Genomic DNA, 5,001 nt, shown 5'->3' with positions numbered 1-5,001 from the left:
CGTAACCAGGGCCAAGGTACCGAAGGCATAGCGAATCAAACAGTTGTACTATTCTCTCCGCAAGGCAATCAAACAGGCTAGAGTCCCAGTACAGAGACAAAATCGAGTCGCAATTCAACAGCTCAGACACAAGAGGTATGTGGCAGGGTCCACAGTAATCACGGATACAAAAAAAAAACCAGCCCTCGCGGACCAGGATGTCTTGCTCCCAGACAGTCAAACAACTTTTTGCCCGCTTGAGACAATACAGTCCACTGACACGCCCCTACCAAAACCTGCGGGCTCTCCTTCCACTCAGCCGAGGTGAGTGAAAACATTAAACGTGTTAACCCTCGCAAGGCTGCAGGCCCAGACGGCATTCCCAGCGCGTCCTCAGAGCAGATGCGCAGACAGCTGCTGTGTGTTACGGACATATTCTAATCAATCTTATCCCATCTGCTGTTCCCACGACTGCTCAAAGAGGGCCACCATTGTCTTTCTCCAACAAAGCTAAGTAACTGAGCTAAACGGAACTACCGCCCCGTACACTCACTTCCGTCATCATGAAGTGCTTTGAGAGACTAGTCAAGGACCATATCACCTCCACCCTACCACACCCTAGACCCACTCCAATTGCTTACCGACCAATAGTGTCCACAACGACGCAATGCAACCACACTGCACACTGCCCTAACCCACTTGGACAAGAAATACCCATGTGAGAATGCTGTTCACGATTACAGCTCAGCATTTAACACCATAGTACCCTCCAAATCTCATCAAGCTCGAGACCCTGGGTCTCGACCCGCCCTGTGCAAACTGGGTCCTGGACTTCCTGACGGCCGCCCCCAGGTGGAGGTAGTGGTAACAACATCTCCACCCCGCTGATCCTCAAACACTGGGGCCCCACAAGGGTGGGTCTGAGCCCTCTCCGTGACTTCCCTGTTCACCCACGACTGCGTGCCATGCACGCCTCCAACTCATCAGCAAGTTTGCGGATGACACTACATGGTAGGCTTGATTACCAACAACGACGAGACGCCTACAGGGCAGATGTAGGCCCTCGGAGTGTGGTGTCAGGAAAATAACCTCACACTCAACGTCAACAAAACAAAGAGATGATTGTGGACTTCAGAAACAGCAGAGGGAGCACCCCCCTATCCACATCGACGGTCAGTAGTGGAGAAGTGGAAATTTAAGTCCTCGGTTACACATCACGGACAAACTGAATTGGTCCACCCACCACAGACAGCGTTGTGAAAAGGCGCAGCACGCCTCTCAACCTCAGGGCTGAATAAATTCGGCTTGTTCACCAAAAGCACTCAACAAACTTCTACAGATGCCACAATCGAGACATCCTGTCTGGGCTGTATCACCGCCTGGTACGGCAACTGCTCCGCCCACAACGTAAGGCTCTCCAGAGGGTAGTGAGGTCTGCAGAACACATCACCGGGGCAAACTACCTGCCCTCCAGGACACCTACACCACCCGATGTCACAGGAAGGCCATAAAGATCATCAAGGACAACAACCACCCAAGCACTGCCTTGTTACCCCGCTATCATCCAGAAGGCGAGGTTCAGTACAGTGGCATCAAAGCAGGGACCAGAGACTGAAAAACAGCTTCTATCTCAAGGCCATCAGACTGTTAAACACCACCACTAACAATTTAGCGGCCGCTCCAAATACTGACTCAACTCCAGCCACTTTAAATAATGGGAATTGATGGAAATTAGTAAAAATGTACACTAGCCACTTATAACAATGCCACTTAATATACATGTTTACTACCTACATTACCCATCTCATATGTAATATACTGTACTCTATATCATCTACTGCATCTTGCCATCTTTATGTAATACATGTACCACTAGCCACTTAAACTATGCCACTTTATGTTTACATACCTACAGTATCATCTCATATGTATACCTACGTACTCTAACTCTTTACTGCATCTTCCATCCGCTTCTGTTAAGCCACCACTTCATTCATAATCTTTATTGTACATATTCTTTATCCCTTTACACTTGGTGTGTGTATAAGGTGAGTAGTTGTGGAATGTTAGGGTTTAGATTATTTGTTGGTATTACTGCATTGTCGGAACTAGAAGCACAAGCATTCGCTTACACTCGCATTAAACATCTGCGAACCATGTGTAATGTGACTAATAAAATTTATTTATGTTTGATTTTGATAACCAGTCCCATTCGTTTTACTTGCAGCCTCGTATTGAATGTCGTGTTGTGCACATTTGTACGGAATGGGGTGAGTTTACGTTATATGATAGATTTGTACTAAACTAAGGCCTACCTCACAATGAATAGGTATATAACTAGCAAATTATATCAAGTGAGCAATTAATTAATGAAGGACTACAATTCTGTTCTGACACTATTCCTGTAGGCCTAAAGTACCCTCTTAGGGCTGCCCCATTTTGAAGGTAAAATATTATTAAAATGTAATAACAAATGTAATAACAATGAGCACAAGGTTGTCATCCACTTATAAGCCTACATGTATAATATGTTGCTGTTACATTTCATGTTAACATGATTTACTGTATCTTTACACCCTAGTAGTGAACCTATAACATAAATGTATGGCCTACACTACAGAGTCTGCTGTTATGTATCAAGTAGTGAGCACTCTGACATTTCCTCATAAAACAGCCGATGTTGCCAATAACATCTCCTGTCCGGCAAAGCTCGCAATACATAGGTCCCTAGCGCCCAAATAAGCTTTGCCAATTGAAGATGTACTGTTTTATGGCAGTGTCTGGTACACCTGCACTTGACTATAAACTAATCTCATGGAATGGAAAGGATCCTTGCATGGAAAAATAGACTACAACCAAAACACAGCATTGCTGTTGTAACCTTCTTGGCCGACCCTTACAATGCATTATTCTAACTCAATCTGACCAATTTTCAATCCTGGCAGGGATGATAAAACGCTTTCAGCATTGTATCAATCTAATCATTCGAAAGCCGGCGCTACAATGCAACTCGTTACAGTAGCATATTTGAATAGAACATTAGAAGTTGATAAGATAGAGGGCAAAATGTCATATCAACTACCTTCCCGAAAAAAACATCGACATTGCAGACTAACGTTAGACAGTCATGCAGCCAGTGAAATCACTGCAGGACCAAATCATTCGAAATAAAAGCAGTTTATCACAAGCATATCATAAAACCCAAGACACACAGACACACTCCCCAGACATATGCCTGGTTGATACAACTAACGTTAMCGAGTAATCAAGCTATTTTGCTTGTCAGGACCGGGTACAGCAATCTCCTCAACATCCATATCTTATTTAGTATGATTGGAGAATGAAGAACTCGCGTGACGAGAAGAAGCCGCATACTTTGATAAATTAACTATACTTACACATCAACCGGAGTATTGAGGGATTAGAAGTGAAGTAGTGAAGAATGTGGTGCACTGAGGTAGCTAGTAATCCGATTTTCCTTCCTCCCCTAAGGGGCTATCGGCTTCTATCCCTGTCGATATGACTATCAGCCTCGCTGTCTCCGCTCGTGCATCCTGCTAGCGCCCAGAAGCCTACCCTCGCGCTCCGTACAATAACAAAAGAAGGAAGATATTGTGCGCGTGAGTGTCTCGCTGAGCACCAGCCAATGGGGACTCCGGTCTCAAAGGGATGGCAGCTCTCAGCCAATAGTGACGCGGCTTTCACGGCTGGGCCCGGTGAAAGATTGACATATCAACGCGATTGTTTTTTTWAAGTGGCGCCGCGGAGATTACCACGCCCCTCCACGACTCCACTTTGTCCATACTGTTAATGACTAGTGATGTGTGTTGTAGGCTATTATTTWATTTTTTTACCTTTATTTAACTAGGCAAGTCAGTTAAGAACAAGTTCTTATTTCAGTGGGTTAACTGCCTTGTTCAGGGGCAGAACGACACATTTTTAATTTGTCCGCTCAGGATTCGATCTAGCAACCTTTCAGTTACTGGCCCAACGCTCTAACAACTAGGCTACCTGTCGCCCGAGTAYGCCTTCACACCACCCCAAGTTTGATGACTATTGTATTGTTTATTATGTCCCTATTATTTTTGCACCACTAAGCATTTCACTGTTGTATTCGGRGCACAGCACTGCGCACATGACAAATAAACTTTGATTTGATTTGACCCTCATTTGTAAGGGTCAAAGGTKATTTTAGAGTGAAACTGAAGGGGCATGGCTAACAATGACAGACAACAAGGTACCATGGTGACAAATAGGGCAATTAGTACTCCACTTCTCTTGGGTAATACATTTGATCTACTGAACTCTAGAAAGGGTGTGGTAACTTTTTTTCTAAACCAACCATCAAATCAAATGTTATTTGTCACATGCGCCAAATATAACCGTTGTAGACCTTACAGTGAAATGCTTACTTACAGGCCCTTAAACAACAATGCAGTTTTAAGAAAAMACCTAAAAAAAAATGTAAGAGATAAGAATAAATAATTATTATAAATAAATAACAATAGCGAGGCTATATACAGAGTCAATGTGCGGGGGCACCGGTGTCAACATAATTGAGGTAATATGTACATGTAGGTAGAGTTATTAAAGTGACTATACATAGATAATAACAGAGAGTAGCAGCAGCGTAGAAGGGGAGGGGGGTGCAATGCAAATAGTCTGGGTAGCCATTWGATTAGCTGTTCAGTAGTCTTATGGCTTGGGGGTAGAAGCTGTTTAGAAGCCTCTTGGACCTAGACTTGGCACTCCGGTTTCGCTTGCCATGCAGTAGCAGAGAGAGCAGTCTATGACTATGGTGGCTCGAGTCTTTGACAATTTTTTGGATGGCAGGAAGCTTGGGCCCTGTGATGTACTGGGCCGTACGCTCTACCCTCTGTAGTGCCTTGCGGTCGGAGGCCGAGCAGTTGCCATACTAGGCAGTGATGCAACCCGTCAGGATGCTCTCGATGGTGCAGCTGTAAAACCTTTTGAGGATCTGAGGACCCATGCCAAATCTTTTCAGTCTCCTGAGGGGGAAAG

General features: G+C 44.6%; 1 pseudogene; it reads right to left on the bottom strand.

The window, feature by feature from the left end:
- LOC111956121 (mothers against decapentaplegic homolog 4-like) overlaps window positions 1–3,556 on the bottom strand; it is a 49,247-nt pseudogene extending 45,691 nt beyond the window's left edge.
- Window positions 3,557–5,001: the final 1,445 nt, after the last annotated feature.

The sequence above is a fragment of the Salvelinus sp. IW2-2015 genome, linkage group LG31 (assembly GCF_002910315.2).
Source record: "Salvelinus sp. IW2-2015 linkage group LG31, ASM291031v2, whole genome shotgun sequence".
Lineage (NCBI taxonomy): Eukaryota > Metazoa > Chordata > Actinopteri > Salmoniformes > Salmonidae > Salvelinus > Salvelinus sp. IW2-2015.
The sequence above is the reverse complement of the archived record's forward strand: the minus strand, read 5'-3'. Positions and strand labels throughout refer to the sequence as shown.